Source organism: Ornithodoros turicata, chromosome 9, assembly GCF_037126465.1.
Source record: "Ornithodoros turicata isolate Travis chromosome 9, ASM3712646v1, whole genome shotgun sequence".
Lineage (NCBI taxonomy): Eukaryota > Metazoa > Arthropoda > Arachnida > Ixodida > Argasidae > Ornithodoros > Ornithodoros turicata.
In genome coordinates, this window is record NC_088209.1 from 33,135,376 (window position 1) to 33,153,280 (window position 17,905).

The window sequence follows — 17,905 nt, forward strand, 5'->3', positions numbered from 1 at the left end:
TGTTGAATGTCACTAAAAGAGCCGACAGTGGTAACAGCACTCACGGCATTAGCGCCGTTGAGAGTACTCCGTGTTGTTTGTTTGCTTGTTTGTAAGAAAAAGAAAAAAAAAACGAGGAGAAATTGAACTCGTCTCCCGACTTGTTCTGCTACTCCTAACATAAATTCTCACCCCCCCCCCTCCTCAAATCTACTTCGCATGTGCTCTACTCGCAAGTTCGCTATTCACTATTCACATGTTCGCTATTCAGAAATCCACTATCCACATGTTCACTAGATGTCCACAGTTATCCACTATTCACAATTACCCTGAGATCGTGCACAGAGAATCCTAGAAGGTTGTATCCATCCAACAACAACAACAACAGATAAATTAATGATGATGAATGGGGAAATTCGCCACATGAGGAGCGGCCCACTACCCCAAGGCACAACGGGCAGGATGAGATGTGTCCTAGTGATGAGGTGATGAACGACGCTGAAAAGGGGTCGATAGTCAGTGGAGTCAGTGAGACATCAACAAGGTGGTTGAAAAAAAAAAAAGACACACAAAAACACACTCACAGCACACACGTACGCAGGCACATCGTAGGGTAGACAGGAGACCGGTGTCCCGGAGAAAAATCTGGAAGTACTCAAGAGCTTGGCGATGGTCGATCTGTGTAGACCAAGGGCCGAGGATGGTTGCCGTCCCACAGCTCTGAATACTACTCTGGATTGATTGATTGATTATTTAAAAGAAAACCAGGGAGAAATACTACTCTGGATTCTTTCACTAACAGCGCATTTGTTACGTGTATCACGGCGTGTGCGTCTATCAGCTGGGCATCTCCCACGCATAACGTGATTCAGCTCCTCACTTCTACGAGTAATGCCGAACCGTCTTGCTCTATACCAGTCTCCCTAAATGTGCAAAAACATTGCTTAAGACTCCCAGGCAATGCTCATGCGTTGTCTCAATACACGGCCACTTACTCACTGCTGCGTCGAGCTGGGATATCGCGCGCAACACTGTTGAAGTGTTATTGACAAAGGTCGAAGTGCATCAATTTAGTCAGTACTCTGCCAAGTAATCATAGGGACAGAAAAAAAAACAGACACGATTTACGGCCCCGGCAAGTTGGATGCAAATGCTTTCCTCGAGGAGATTATTTACGAGCTTTCGACCATTCTGAAAGATAGTGTGGCGATTGAAAATTCTAGTGCATGTCTCCTCTGGAGCCATCATACGCGACTCTCCAATGAGGGCTACGTTAAGTGCAGACAACAGGGACGCGTCAAAGTCGGCGGGTATCTTTCACTTAATTGACTGTCGCATTGGGGCTGATGTTAGTTTTGTAGAGCAGGCGAACAAATAGCTTCATCGCGGAACATCCATGCTTGTTGAGCTTCGAAATGATATATTCATTCCAGGCTTGTATACGTATAACGCCGCTCCAGTTACTGTATCTTAAAAACTTTATTGTAGCTTGGTATCGTACAACTACTTTTAGAAGTCAGTATTTTGTATCTTAATTTAAATAGTTGTTGCGACTAACTTTTACTGATTTCTTAAGTTGCTCCTAAGATGCTTCTTTGCATTCATTATCATTTTTTTTTCGGGGCACAGGGAGGTCGAGGAAGAGATGAACTTGGTGTGTTTTTGTTGGGCGCTATGACACTTACCATGCATGCATTTCACCGCCGTCCTCTTTCACAAATCGTTACTGCATAGTATCTTGAAAGCAACGAGTTACTTGCATGACTATTTAGTGTTGTACTCTAATACTTTCAAGTTTGAGTACATAGTACTCTAGTTTGTTACTTTTGTCGCTCATCGTCTCATCATCAGGTCACATCTCATTCCGTCGATTGTGCCTTGGGGTAGAGGGCCACGCCTCATGTGGCGAATTTCCCCATTCATCATAATTAATTTATCTGTTGTTGTTGTTGTTACTTTCCTTGCTTTTGAGTATCTTGTATATGCCAGGCCCATGCGTGTGCCTCTGTATTACACGCAACTCGTTTGCCTGAAGGTTATTCGGAAACTGCTCGGGGGCCCAAATTTTACCATAATCTCGCGCACCTGAACCGCAGTGAATCTTAATGTGAGCTAATCATGTGCTACATCGCATCTCCTCTGGCCTCACCTCTCGCTGCTCCCAGATGCTCCTAGAAGTGATTTCTCACGCTAACGATTTTCCTCTCCTTGTAACCCGGTGTGCATTAATGGGAATCTCGCGCCATCGCTCTTTCGCCGTAATGCGCGATGAAGCATACTCATTACGAATTTTGATGAAAATCTCCCGCGCGCATGCTCTTTCTTTCGCTCTGTTGCCCTTGCTTTTCAAAGTAGCGGACTCGGGAAAGTGGGACGCGATGGGATGTCGAAATTGTGTCCAGTGCGTCTTTGTTGCACGACGTTCTCTGGCATGCGGTAGTTTGTCTGAAGAATCAAGAAACTGCTGCAAGAGCAAGGGACTTCGTTGGCGGTGCGAAGCATTTCATATCTTTCCTTGAGTAGCATTGGAATATATATTTTGGATTGGATTCGATTGAATTGGATAAGAAAGAGAAATATGGAGAGGTTAGTCCCGACCCAGTCAGGACTGGCTACTCCAAAACGCGTTTGTAGAACACGCGAGTCGCCAATTGGAATGTTCATTAGTGAAGCGATAGCTTTCTATAGCTTTTTACTATTACCAAATTACTACTTTTCTTTCTCCCTCTCACTCTCGCTGTATCAGGCTTTCTTCTCCCCGAATATGGCCGTGGCAGAAGAAATGCTGGCGCTATCCAAATGTTTAGCTTGTGTGCTTTTTTTTCCCCGCTACCAGATTATTACCCCTGACACAAGGGCGCGTTTGAACTCCTTTACACAAGTGGACACCTAACGGAAAGACGTTGCGTGGCGTGACACACGGGAAAGGAGAATCTCCTTTTACGAAGCGGTCCTCTTGGGAAGCTGAGGTCGGCGATCTCCTTTTCATCTGTAAAGGCGTATGGCGTAGCGTCGTAGCTTCGAAAGAAGGGCGATACGGCGACAATACTCTCGAACGAAGGCTAGACCGTGTTTTCATTTTTCAAGTACCCGAAGTCTGCGTGCAGATATTGCGTTGCAGTACGTATTTCGAATCCGTTGGTCGTATTGTTACGTTTACTATTACTATGTCGTACGTGTAGGCTGGTTCTAATGGAAACATCTAGCGCGACATCTCTGGGTATATTTTTCAAACGAAACACCAAAAGGAGTTCCCTTTTGCCGTGTGACACCGGCACGAACTCCTTTCGCGAAGGATGTAAAGGACCCCTAGTGGAAATGAGTTCAAACGTGCCCGCGTGTCAGGGGTGTAAGTCGTAGCGGCACCGTTACTCCGCCTCGAAAAAAAAAGAAAAAAAAAAGAAGGAGGGAGGGAGAGTGAGTAGCGAATATGCGGTAGCAACGTCCAATTAACACAGCTTATACGGTATGCCGTCTACTACTATTCGTCTCGTATTTTGTACACACCAGAAATTGTAGCCACAAGTAATTGCACGGGCCCCCAGTGGACCAGTTAGAGGTGTGTCCACTTAAGAGGTGCCCTATCAGTTGTACAAGCTGCTTAGACACACTCGACACGTTTCCGCGAGGGACACACACATACACACACACACACATGAATGGGACGATGACGTGGTGTGTGGGTGATGTGTGGGGACGTTAAATAAGGTGTGGGCCTGTGCTGAGCTTTGGTGGGCAAAATTAATCATCAGAGCGCCCACTGGTGCGTCGCTCATAATCATAATGGTCTCGCGACGTAAAGTCAACAAATAATAGTCGGGCTTCCTCGTCGTGTAGCAGAAGCCGCATTCACCAGCATTGCATCCATAACGATGTCATCCTGCGGGTCCATGCCACGCGTTACTGTCTTCGATGATTGCTTATGAAGTGATGATGTTCACATTATCAGCGCCAAAAAGTTAACGCAAACTTTTTTTTTTCTTATTACGTAACACTCGTCAGAATGCGGGGCTTATCTCTTCATCGAGAAAACTACAAAACGTTCACTTTTAGAACAAAGAAGGGATATGCAAGTAGCGCAGTTTTGCTTTTGACTCGAGGCCGCGTCGTTTCCTGTGTTTGTAATTAAAGCCTCGTTCAGGACGCTCCGTAAAACCAAACAAGAAAGACGAATGTTTACGCAAGGGGATAGGAACAATTAATTTCGAACGTGCTTCTTATATTCATCGCCCGTTTTATTTTATCGAACTATTTTTCGCGCTGTTTCCGAAAAAAAAAAAGAAAGACGCTGATTAATTGCCCGATTAAAGTTCTCGCCACACGGAGGACGAAAATTAATTGCGAGGCGACCGTGTCAAAAACGCCCAACCTCGTTTTAGATTATGCAGATATTTTTACCCATAGGAGCCACGCGGGCCTTGATTCCTTTTTGGAGGATAAGTTTCCCCGAGAGATAACTTTTTTTTTTTCTGAAGGATTGGCGCGAACGATAACGCACTCGTTTATATTTTATTTTTCTTTGGACGTTGAATTGATTAAGCAAAACCAGTCGAGCAGCTTATGTTGCTCGAGACATTCACGAAAATTGGAGGCGATGCCGCCGTCGCGGTGAGCGTCGGTGTAAATGAGGTATGTCTCCTTAGGGAAAGCTGGTATGTCTCCTCCAACGGGAGAGGCTGGGCGCAGCGGATCGATTCGGCTTGAGAAGAGTCAGCTCGAGGATATGTATCTCAGTATAGAGCACCATGTAAAGATGAGTAATGAAGTTTTTTTTGTTTTTTGTTTTTTCGCTCCGTGTTAGCGCCGCGAAGCAACTGTGACTATGTGCGGCGAACAGACGTGTACAGAGAGGTCATATGCGTCCTGGGCCGACTTCAAAAGGAACAGTGTCAACATTCGTCTGGAAGAATAAAGAAACAGAGGTAAATAATAAGTACAGCTGTAAACAGCGGCAGTGTGTCGAAGGATGGTTTCGGTGCTCCCGAGCGCAGTCGTACGCATTTTTCTTGAACTCGAGTTTCGGAAAAAAAAAAAAAAGAAGTAGCTGAAAAGGAGCCCACGCTTCTCTATGCCTGAAAAAAACACTTAGCGCTGGCAGCGGGAAGGATTGTCAACGAAACAAGACAGTAAAGTCCGCAAAGTTCTTTCTTTCTTTTCCGTTTTTAACAACGGCACAGTTGAATGAAGAATGGAAGGAAGCAGCGTCCTAATAACATTCTGATGTTGCTGCCAAGTTGCATCAAAAAGTTGAAAGAAGAAACAGAGAGAGAGAGAGAGAGAGAATAAACTGGAGTGCAGTAAAAAGACGTTTCTGGCCGAACGGCAACACATATTCTTCTGAGTGCCGTGATTCCCTCGCTGGTTCCGGAATTCGTGCTGCGACGGCGTAAAAAGTCTTCTCAAGTGAACTATGCAAGCAAACTACACGCTCTCCACAGCCTTATTAAGCTTACGATAACGAAAGCACTCATGCTAGTTGACGTACCCAGAACGTGCGTTTGCTATCAACCAGGCAACCAACCAGCCAACCACCTTCCCTCCATGTTTACGCGTTACACTCACGTTCAGACAGCAAAAACCAAATGGAGGCGGCCGGCAACTTCCTCCAGTACGCACAGATGCATACATGTTTACGTTTTTGAGACATGCCGGGGATTTGTTCATTTGCAGGCGGAAACGCACAGCGATAATAAAGCAAATCCGTTCCGGTATTACGTAATGCTTTCTGTGGGAAGGATTGCTCGCTCCCTTCTTCCCTCTCCTTTTTTTTTTTCTTCCGAGACGATGGGGGTGGCAGGAAGAATCCTAAAGTCACGTGATCGACCACATTCAACAGGAGTGGTGACGTTTGTTCTCTCATCGATCCGTCGCCTCGGAATCTGGAGCTATATATACTGGCGTCCACCGACGGCGAAGAATAGAAAGGGCCGGGCTGTGTTCCAACTTCCGAGATGGAAATGTGGAAAAGCAAACACTCATTCGACGATCGTTGCCTCCGGAATCGATAATAGCCAGCAGTCTTGTACGCCTCATTGTTCTTCAAATCTTAAGCTCGTCTCCTGAGGGTGAAAAGTAATGCTAATTGATGGTAAGCTTCGCGTATACACTAAACGCAAGTGGCATTGCGAAACGAGTTTCAGTAGTTGACGTCTGCCATTTGATTGATTGAGTTGTGATGTTGGGGGGAAGGGGACATGCTTCGGAGATACGCAACTGTGATTGGTGGAACGGCAAAGAAATGCGATGCGAGGGGACATATTGTTTGTGTGTGTGATCGTAGCGAATGCTGCATACGGACAATACAGTCTCGCAATTTGGAATGCGACTCCGAAATCGTGCAATTTGTCAGAATATCGATTTGAAAATCTTTTAAACGGTAAGACATTTTCCACACTGTATATTTGCGTCGTTGTTCGCGCGCGCACACGCACACGCGCACGCACGCACATACATACATACATAGATGATGATGATGATGAGATGGGGCTGATGCCGGCCAGCGGGCTGGGCGCTGCCCCAGTGTCATTTATAGATAGTGAGAGATGATAATGGAGATGAGGATTCAGGTGATCAAAGCAGGTTGGAGAGGCCTGTTGTTGGTACAGACTTAGATCAAGGAAATCTTCGCTGTTAGAGGACAACTCATGCAGCTGGATTCACTTCTCTGGCCTAATATCGGATCACGACGTGTCGCCGTCACAACATCTAGCTGTTTACTCCTTCAGAATCACACAAAACCAAGTGATGCTAATTGCTATTAGTGTCAACCGACCAGAACACGTGACAACAGTCCAACCCGGGACGACACTGACGCGCTTCATATACCATGACGTCGAGGTTCGACGACTGAAGTGAAATGCGTATGCGTTAGGTACACACGGAGGAAGGGAAGGAAGGCCTTCTGGCTGTTGATTCAGTGCAGATTAATTGCGCGAACTCCCTGGGTAGAGGCTGTAGTAGCTTCCGCCGTGGAGACTACGGCAAACAGCCCCGTTGTCTACGATAGCTGCCAGGGGAATACTCCGGCCTGATCCGTGTTGTTTCCGTGGACGGTGGTAGGGTTACTAGTGGTGGTTGGAAGCGTTGAAATAGACGACGCGATATTGTGGGGGGCGGGGGGATATGTTTATCTAAAATAAAGAAAAGGAAAGGTCAGCCAGGCAAAAAGCCAGCTTGCTATTCCAAAGAAGAAGAGGAATAGAACAAAAAAAAACGGAAAAGAAGAAAGAAAAAGGAAAAAAAGGAAGTAATGAAAGAAAAAAGAGACACCATAACAACAGAAAAGAAGAAAAAAATAATAAGGACGCGTAATTGGGATGCCCTTGGTGTAATCAGAGATCGGGTACAGAGGCTGACTGAAACCAGACGCAAGCTAAATATATTTGCGTTAACGGTGATGGTGGTGCACATGTAGGATAATTTAATTATTTTTAGTAATTAAAGTAATAGGATCTAGCGCATGCTTTCCTTTGTATCTATTAGTGCGCGAATTTTCGTGCAAACCATGTCCCTTCTCACTGCACGGGTTTTCTCACATACAGCATTCAACCAGTGATAGTGTTCACCACATTTTCTTCCATTTCCCATAAAAACAGACGTTGTCCTTGCGCCAGTCAATTCCATATCAAATCAAAACCCATAAAACAACGTATCGCAATACGGGACATTATTGATATCTCTTGCACAGATTTGTTTCCAGACGGTATTGTGTCTTAACTGATGTCTATCGTATCTAGTGTGTTGTTTTAATAATATGTCTTAAGCTTATTGCGTGAATCACCTGTGGTTATGTAAGTGATGGTGATCGTGTGCTCTTGTTATAACAATTTCTTCGTAAGGCCAGTGCCTGTCTCATCATGTCTCATTAGAATATGTATACCTGTGGCTTTGTGTTATTGCAGAGAGTTGCCCTCAAAATCAACGAGTGAAAAGATTGGAGAAATGACGGAAAGAAGCTGAGTTTCGGAGGAGTTATGGCATTACAAATCGAAATTCCCTCTCACGACACCCGATATCAAAGCTAATTGGAAAAATGGTTAATTTTTATTTTACATAGGGTTTTACTTTATTATAGTGGTTTCCAAGGTTGGTACAGTGCCTATACTATACGTCAGCGATGTTGCAATGGATGCAACTTAACGCAGTCACTTGTCTTATTCGGAGCTCTCTCCAAATCCCGTCAGAAACGGGAATGGCTATACATGGAGTGGCGAGGAATGAAGAGTACGATGGCGCGTGGCATGCCATAACGAAGGGCTCCATATAAGACGATATTCCGTTGCTCGAGATCTTGGTATATGACTAGTATAATAAGTTCAGCGCAAACTGGGTATCATCTCACGCATCACAAGGTCATTTGTCCAACCAATGTGCTTGTTTCGCTTATTCTTTGCTGTTGTGCTCCCCATCCTGGAATTTGCCTCTTTCGCTTGGAACAGTACAAACAAGACTCTTTCTGACGATATTGAACATATGTTCAACGTCGCTTCATTTCTATAAGCTTTATGAACGACATATTAGTATTGGAGTGTACTACAATTACGAGCACATCGTGAAGAAACTTGAGTTGCTAACCTTATCACACCGTATAACTTTTAAAGGCTGTATTTGCCTGTACGCACCCATTCATTCTGTCTTCAACTCCACTGATTTGCTACGCTTATTTCACATTTATGCACCCTCTCGTTCGCACCAGGTATGTGGTGCTGACCTGGCCAGAAGAGACCGCTTCGGCTTCATCTGTATAGTTGAGCATGACGTCCTGTCCCAATGGGCTATAGCCGTGGGACGTCGACCTTCTCAGGACCTTTTGTCGAACAAGTTCGAAGCAGTATTTTTCATAAGTTCCGGTTCATGTTCAGTTTCATGATTGCGGTAAAGTATGGGTTCAGTTCCGAGAAAAAAGAACAAAGAAGTGAAACGATTTAGTTCCGGTTCGATTCGATACTCTGCTTTCAATACTTCTTACACAGTTCTCAGAGCGCCGTATTGCACCTGCGGAATTCCAGAATTCCTCTTTCGAAATAGGCAAGAGATAAGAAGAGAAATGGCAAGTATCCCTCAACATGTTTAGCATTCCGACCACACATACTCACGTGGCGTACGAGGGTTTCTATTTGGCAGCCTCGAATCAGTCTTATTTTTCGGCTCCACATTTTTTGCTCCGCTCGCATCATAATATACAGCGCGTGCAACCAAATGCAGCTTCGGAAAAGACCCGAAAAAGAAATGTGTTCGCAAATTCCATTGCGCAAACGTTCGTTTTATTCCTCCGTGCCATGGAAGCGTTTGTTTTTCACCATTTGAAGGAACATGTAGAGGGGAAGATAAAAAGAAAGATAGATGGGGCGCGCCCTCTGGAAATCGAGTTGTAGCTGGCTTGCCTTTCTGGCAAGATACGCTTTGTAAAAACCTTTTGTTTCGTCCTTGCAGCGCCGAGCAATGCGAGTATCTGTCTGCGGTAGAAGGATTCCTGCTCTGGTTCTGACGCTAACTGTGCGGGCGCGTTTATAATAGCGACGCGTAGGATTTATGTTTATTCGAGGGATTTCAGCTCACGTTTTCAAGCGTGCCGTTACGATGAGAATGTTGCAGAAGGGCGCAGTGGCTTTTAGGGGATATTATATTCATGGTGTTCAGTGGTTTGTATGTAGGGAAATCTCTACATCTGGCTTTATTTATTTATTTATTTATTTTTGTAACCGCGCCTGTGGCAAATGCATCATCTTGTCCTGTCAAACGTCATTGTCAGCGTCATTTTGAGGTACATATCACTTTTTTTATGTTCCGTTCTAGAGCTTGCCGGCGTATTTTCATCAGCATAAAACCGAGAGATAAAGATTCTGGCCATTGTAATTTAAACGGTGCTTCTTGCGCGACATGATTATTGTGTGGTGGGTTCGAATTCTACAACCGGCTGTGCTGTCTGAGGTTTTCCGTGGTTTTTCCGGCAGACTTTCCAGATGAATGTCGGCACAGTTCCCGCTGAAGTCGGTCCAGAACGCATAAAAAAAACCACTCCTTCCTGCTGTCCTCTCTCCATCTGTCCACGTCTGTACCCAGCTCATAGCAACAGTTGCTTCGCGGCGCTAACGCGGGATAAAAAAAATATAAGTGCATCGCGTCGGCTGAGTGAGTCCTAACGGCGGTGTTACTATCACATCTTTAGGAGTGGTTAGGAGCACGAGGCATCGTTCGAAAATCTACGTGTTTTAGTGCAGTACTGTGGTCGAAGGAAGAGAGGCACATTGGTCGCGTTGTTTACGAACGCTTCGGCCGCTTATCATGGATGCCGCCATTTTTATGGTCACGTATATGCTGACGTTTGCAATGAGGTATGCTTTGAATGCAGTCCAGAACGCATTGCGTTTGCCCGCACGCTATCGTCTGGACAGATGTGTAGTATACTGCACCCGTCTGGTGTAATCTGCGTTGTGAACCGTAACCGAATGTCTCGTCACTGTGATAAGCGCACCAGGTGCTTGGGGGAGAGGGGAGATAGGCGATGGTGAGAGTGTGGCCTGCGCGTGAGATAGCTGTCTTGCAGATAAGTGCCGAGGAGGGTTGATAAACCGAAGCGTAGTCTCACTTCCGGTATTCGCAGAGCGATACGGCTGTCGTTCTCAGAAGCCATCGACGAGTTGCTGGCTTTAACCGTTACAACAGTCCCAACTGCAGTCGTGGCACAGCTTTTACGGACTGGAAAGATACAGCTGGAAGTGTGAGTTCTTATGGCGTTAATGTATCGCACGCACACAAACACACATAGCGACGATGACGTGAGGCTGTTGTGTGAATTCGGACTGGTCGTGTGCACGTACTGAAATGACTGCAATAATATGCGCCTGCCGCCTTGGATCTCTTCTCTCTGTATACTGCACGAACATACGCGCGAGTCTCCTTATGTAATTATGAAAGTCCTTATTGAACTTCTAACTTTCCCGCGTATTCCGTTGTGTCACGTATTAAGGATTCAGGCGCATTTCTTGTCGTACTGTATTATAGGCATTCGGGAAGAGCTGCAGCAACGCTGAATTAGGCATACAGCTTCATATACTTTGCGCTAACTTCGTGCACTTCGTTGCGCGGTGGTGTGCTGGTATCTTATCTATTTCTGAACTCCGTACGGCGTGAGAAACGGCACTGTTGGTACCTTCTTGGCGCATAATGGATAACTATAAATAAGTGCGTATCATATTTAGCATACGCAGCTGGATAACCATCCAGGCACGGACGAATCCCGGGCGTGCAATGTTTTCTTGGTCCCTGTTTCAGTTTCCGTATGCATCTGTTTTAGTTCCCGGAGTTCACAGCACTACATCTCCGGTGGCCGACCGGATGAACTGCTATCCCCGTCTGTTACGAAACGCCCGCGTGTGTGATATCCCATTTGCGTGTGCCATGTGTGTGTGTGCGAGTGTGTATGCCTAATCACTTTCGTCATCCCACTCGTATATTAACCCACATGCACTGAGGTATGGTAGCGCAATTGTTGCGGTGAAGCACCTCATGTCGCCACACTGCAGCACTCAGACGGGACGAAGGGCGGTTAAAACAAGGAGACAAACATATCAGCATACTCTCAACTGACAGGAGTTCATTTGTTCAGGCATACTTAAACGATCATGAGAACCACCTCATTCATGAATCATGAATCACCTCATTCATGTAGTTGTTCTAGTCCCGGAGCATTTACTAACTAGCAGCGTTTGTGTCTCTTACAAATGGACTGAAAACCTAACTGGGGATAATTTCGAATTGGGCGCCAACCGGCCCCGTTCCTGTATCATATTCCTTCTGTGCATCGCACGGCGACTGTTCACATGCTTGATTGATTTATTAGTCCAAAACTACTCGGGACTGCTACTGGCAACGGTACGTTTTCGGGGGGGGGGGGGGTTAACCACCGTACCCCCCTCTGGCCACACCACTGCAACAACTCGTTTCCTATGCTCGTCTGATGGACATAACCTTGACTCAGACCTGTAAAGTGATTAACTACGACCCTTATGTGCTTTAATTAATTAATTCCACGAGTACTTTCCACACTGTGTATCTGTAACTTATCACATCACCATCGCCATCAACTGTGTACTGTAATTGTAATTCCATTGGAGCAACTTTTGGAATAATTTGCATGTGATTTGGGATGCATGTCATTTGTGAATTTGTTTTCGCAATGTCCACGGTTTTTCTTAAGGCCGGTTCCAACCGTTGCAGTATCAGTTCAGACATGTTTTTATGTTTCTGTTGAGCATAATTTCGAGTATAGATATGCTGTGTCCGTCTTGCTTTGCTGCGATTTCAGGGTTTTAATTATGAAAGTCCGAAAGCACCAGGTCACCTGTTTTCTTTCTTTCACTTTTTTCTTTTTTGTTCTTGCCGTTTTATAGATTTCTAGTCGTAGTAGTTGACTAGTCATTTCTGCCTTCAATAAATATGTCCCCATTTGTACTGAGTAATGTGTTATGTAAGTTATGTATTAAAATTATGGAACTCTGTGTAATTCAACTACATTCCAGAGTAACTGTAGCTGTAATTAAGTTACAATTGTGATTTGGTAATTGTAACTGTGATTCGATAACTTTCATAAAGTTTTACAGGTCTGCTCAGACTTATATCGTTATATCGCCTGTGTCGCGAAATATCTATTCCGTGGTGATGCGAAACAACCTCGAGAGTTCATTACGAAAAATGCCGGTCCTCTCAGAGTATTTAGAAGCAGGTGCGAACGCGGAAAAAAAGAAAAAAAGAGAAAGAGTAACAACAGTATGTAAAAGTGGGATGAGATTACCTGGCATGCGGTGGAAGCTTACCTTCTCTCTTATCGTTAGAGTGATTAATCGTTGTCACGGAGAAATTTGAATCCCGAGCGAGCTGAACAAAATGGGATGCAGTTTCTCGCTTTTTTTTTTTTTTATTGTTGTCAATTCCTTTTAAGTGCCCACGATCGATGTGGTGGAGTGTTTGCGTCAAGGGACAACCACTTCCCATCAGGCTGTTGATTTTGATGGATCGACATCGTAATCTGACGCCTTGAAAAGTTTCGAGGGGTTGAGGAGCCACCCCCAATGTCCTTTACCTTGTGCCCAGCTGCTTTTGCGGAAGTTTGTTACACGGATGAAGTTGATTGAGTTCAGCGTCTTAATGGACCCGGTCTTTTCTCCCGTCGCAACCTGTGGCTCTCTCTGCTGCGTTTTAGTACTTTCTCCTCCGTGTAGTCGAGTTGCTGGGATATGGTGACAGTGGTTTGCCCTCGAGGTTAGAATCCCTTTAAACAACCGTATTTTAAGATGATTAATGGGGAGCTTCATCGCCAGGGGGTGACACTCTACCCAGTTGCTGGTGGTGATGTGAATGAAGTAACGAGCCCCGTCACAATAAGGGTCGAAGTCGTGTGGTGTCGAAAAAGGTCAAAAGAGCTTTGAGGGCACCCCTTTAGTCTGTAATGACTAGTTGCTGACTTTGGCTGTACTTTCGTGTTTCGTACGTTCCTTTTGTCCTTTTGTACGTTTTGGACGTGCGTTTGTTTCCTTTTGTACGTTCCTTGCCAGGGGAAATCCAGTTGCCTACAATAGTACCCGTCAATGAGAGGTGTCCATAATGAGAAGTTTCACTGTACCTCGATGTTCATATCATATTATGGTCGCTGTACAGGTTTGTGAATTATGATCTGTCGAGAAGGAAGAAAAAACGAATAAAAGTCAGGTAGTAGTAGTACGTTTATTTCCCACTGTAATCGTGGAGGCATGAGGCGAATAAGCTCCAAGGAGCTTGAGTAGGCCTCCGTCCCTTTGCAAATAAAAATAAGCAAAATAAGGTAAAAATAAAAATAAGGTAAAAATAAGGCAAATAAACAGGATAAACGAAAATAGCGACAGGTAATAACAAAATACAAGGAGGACATGAAAATTAAAACTTGCAGTTACAATGAAGTATTAAGGAAAAGCACTGAGACATACAATTACCATACAGCATACAAATGCAACATATACAAGTGCTAATATCTGCACCCAGAAATCAAGTAGTCGTAATACACATACTGTATGCATATAAAACCTACTGCTGAGGTCCCGTTGAAAATCCAAGTTCACAACACTGGTGGTATCGATAATCTTCTTTCGCTCACCACCTTTCCATCATGGAGCACGACGGGACAGCTATATACAAGAAAAACACTTCACAGAATGAAGATAGCAAACTCCCCACTCTGCAGAATTTGCAACGTCCCTGAAGATACGCATCACGTCATAATGCATTGCCCAGTGTTTGAGAAACACAGAAGAAAACTTCAAACGACACTGGAAAAAGTTGACAACCGCCCATTCAGCTTCTACAAGATTCTTGGACCTTGGCCCAGCCCTCAACCACAAGACAAGGCAATGAAAGCCTTCTGTGCATTCTTGAAGAATAGTGGCATATCCAGCCGCTACTGAAGAACAACAAGTTGTAAACAAGACACAATAGTATATGTGATGCTCACTACAGAGTGTCACGTATGATAGTCACTGCCATATTGGCAAAACTCACAAGAAATGGAGCTGCAGGCGCCCTTTTGGGCAGCCACCAAGTTCCAACTCCCACCCAGTTAGTTGAGAAGAAGAAGAAAAACAAGAGCATGATGGGCAACGCGTATTTGATTTGATTTGTAAAAGAAAAAATGGAGATGTTAGTCCCGAGCCACTCGGGACTGGCTACCCCGGGACGCGTTATTCAGAAAAGAAGGAGAAACTACACAAATCTATACACTTTGAAACGGAATGGATGAAAACATCACCACAAAACATGGCACTAAAAGCAACAGTGTAGGAGAGTCCACGTGCGAAATCTCAATGCACAAAACAAAGGGCGTCACAAAGTGTCAAAGAGGTCCGTCGAGACGAGAAATTGCACAAGGGCGCGCAATGCAGGTATGCGCAACGCGTATATGCTCTGCGTCGGTTGAGCATATCGTGGGCTAGCATATTGGAGGAAGCAAAAATTGATTATATCTTTTAAAATTAAGACATGGAAGGCGCGTTGGAGCCACTCGTCAGCTAGGCTTGGGTGGTGTCGTTTTCACATCTACATTTCTGCAGCTGCAACGTGCTGATGAATAGCTATAGCCCGATTCAGATAATAGAGCTTGTGCCGCGCCTTTTATCGACGGAATTCTCTTGCTCCACACAGCATCTATCAGTTCATTAGCCGATTCAAAGGCGCCATGAGGTGTCATTTAACGCGGCTCGAAACCCTCCCGTATCTGTCAAGCTGTCCCTCAGGAGCAACATATTTTCGCTCTGCAGTGCATTATAACTGCGCAATCAAAATAACAAAAAATAAAATAAAAAATAGAAAAGAACTGTCGGAGAAAGCCACCGGGGACTGTCGACACGAGCCTCGCGTGACGTGGAAAAGGTCCCGTGCCTTTTTTTCCTTCTTTGTTTCTCAAGCAGCACAATGTACAGAAAGTCGAGTGCAATGGGGATTGACGGTATGTGTCTTATCAATGTTCTTTAGTTTCACGGTTCTGTTCAGGGCCTTCCACCTACGCCTCCACCCCCACTGCACTCGACTTTCAGTACATTGTGCTGCCTGGGTTCTTTCGTCTCAGCTCAGGCGCGGCTTATACGTGTTTCGTCTGTACCGCTGTACGTGTCGAGTCACGTGCCGGGGACCGTGTGACGTCACGACGCCCTCTCGTTCTGCCATGCGCTCTTTTCACGAGGAGTGGAATTTTTAAAGGTGTGCGGAATAGAGTCCTCGCGCTCGCTCTGTAGGTCGCCCGCGCTCATCGTTCTTTCGCAGTAGCTCATTTTATTCACACTGTGCTCATGTGCTCAGCCTTATGTGCTCATTTTATTCACACACACATACTGTGCTGCAAAAAAAAAAAAGAAAAGAAAAAAAAGGCGACCTCAGCGCTCCTTTAACTTCATATTAAAACGAGAAGTGTTGCACCAGGAAATGACGAACTCTTTCTTTCTTCTTTTTATTTTTTAAATAACGTCTTACGCATACCAGCCCTGACCCTCTCTTGTCGACGCAAAACGACAACGGAAATTATTTACTGCACATCCGCTGTATTTTAAGGTAGTTTAATGCCCAGATCGTACTACGTAGTTGTCGAGCCTCACCGTTTAGCCATTTTACGAAGTGTCCGGCCAGATTCTTTTTATTTAACTTCGTGTTAGCGCCGCGAAGAAACTGTGGCTATGAGCGGCGTACAGACGTGGACAGTTGGAGAGAGGACAGCAGGAAGGAGTGGGGGACAGGGGGGGTTAGTACGTGTCCTGGGCCGACTTCACAGGGAACTGCGCCGACATTCGTCTGGAAGGCCTTCGGAAAACCCAGGGAAAGCCTCAGACAGTACAGCCGGTGACAGGATTCGAACCCGTGTCACCCCCCCAATCTCAGCGTAGAAAGCGATCATCTTAACCACTATGCCACGGGAGCTGGTCCGGCCATATTCGAACACAGTGCACAGTGTGCTGCGTGTCGTGTGTGACATATGATGGGAGCGGCGGCACATTTCGTCATTTTTCATTTATACCATCCGTCATGTTCTTGGCATAGGGAGCTTTTACCTACGTCACATTGTGACGTGGCAGTGACGTGGCATGCTCGTGAGCTCCTCCCACTGATGGCCACTTTTCCTGCTAGCGGCATTGAAAAATGACAAACGGCGCTATTTTTCAATGCGACAACCAGTTTTCATAACAGAAAATGTGAGAACGACAATGACGAAGTGTCTTCGGGATACAAGAAGGGTGCGGACGCAACCGGATTTCAAAACACCATTCAAGGCTTCGTTTTCGAGCAAATGCTGGATAATCTCGGCAGCTGCGCGGAAAAAGCGACCAACACCATGGCGGCCAAAGGGGTTCGTTTGACGTCACGTGAAAACACCCTATAGGCCCGCCGATCTGATACAACGGAGAAAAAACACTCAGCAGAGAGAAATACTCAGCCCTAGAAAAATTGCTTAACCTATTGGATCCCGCAATAAAAAAAAAAAAATATGTAGCTGAAAAATTCTTTTCGGTACCAGATAGAATACCCAGATTCTTTAGGTCCCAGCTACAAGACCGGGCTTTGGATCGTCATTTCACTGGAAATATAATAGGTTCCAGCTACCTCCACGAAAATCCAGACGACGACGAGGTAGAAGCACCATCGCAACCTAGACGCGAACAAATAGTGTTTTCCGCTTCGATCTTGGAAATCTCCTCTGCTACCTCGTATCCATATGGTGCAGGAGAGAAACAAATAGTCTGCCGGTAACCGGGCGTTTGCCGGTGATCCCGAGACAGACCACGGGCTCTCAGATCAAGAGTGTAGAGGGCGACGATATCGGGACGTGAATACACACGAACCATTGGAAGGCAGGGCACGATCCTAAGACGGTTACGCTACCATCGCGTAAGTGTCGGGGGGGGGGGGGAGGAACAGGCATGCTTTGGATGCGCACGTCGCACTTCTTCTACGGTAACAGAATGGCTTCCTCGTCGTTGTTCTTTTCTCCCTCACTCTCTCTCTCTCCTTCTTTTTTGTTTCCTTTTCGAGAGGAGAGACGAAGGAATGCGGAGATGGTCGAATTGAATGTGGCAAGGAATGATACTGACTCCTGAATGGCAGCCCTTCGGCTCCGGAGACTGGACACGAACCGCTTTGTAGGTCGTTTAACAGAGGAGCTATAGTCGTGTTCAACTTAAGAAGGAAAAGAAATCTAGTTCGTCATCTACATACGCCATTGGAGATAAAGGGACATAGTAGCGCGCCAGAAGAAATACTCCAGCGCCACCATGGGGGTGGGCTCGCGTAGTGTCATGCGGCTAGTCTTAACAACCAATACGGAAGCAGAGTGAGTGTGATGGATTACATCATCTGGCGGAGGAAGGAGAGTGACGTCTCTGTGCCCAGCCATCCTATATCTGCGGCGCAGTAA

General features: G+C 45.6%; 1 protein-coding gene across 1 annotated transcript in view; it reads left to right on the forward strand.

Annotated features, from left to right (window-relative positions):
• Positions 1-10,613: 10,613 nt before the first annotated feature.
• The window catches only part of LOC135368686 (GTPase-activating Rap/Ran-GAP domain-like protein 3), a 487,058-nt gene continuing 479,766 nt past the window's right edge, over positions 10,614-17,905 (forward strand). Inside the window, exon 1 of the mRNA XM_064602133.1 lies at positions 10,614-10,699. The gene's annotated coding sequence lies outside the window, so the exon portion shown is untranslated. The remainder of the gene's footprint in view (positions 10,700-17,905) is intronic.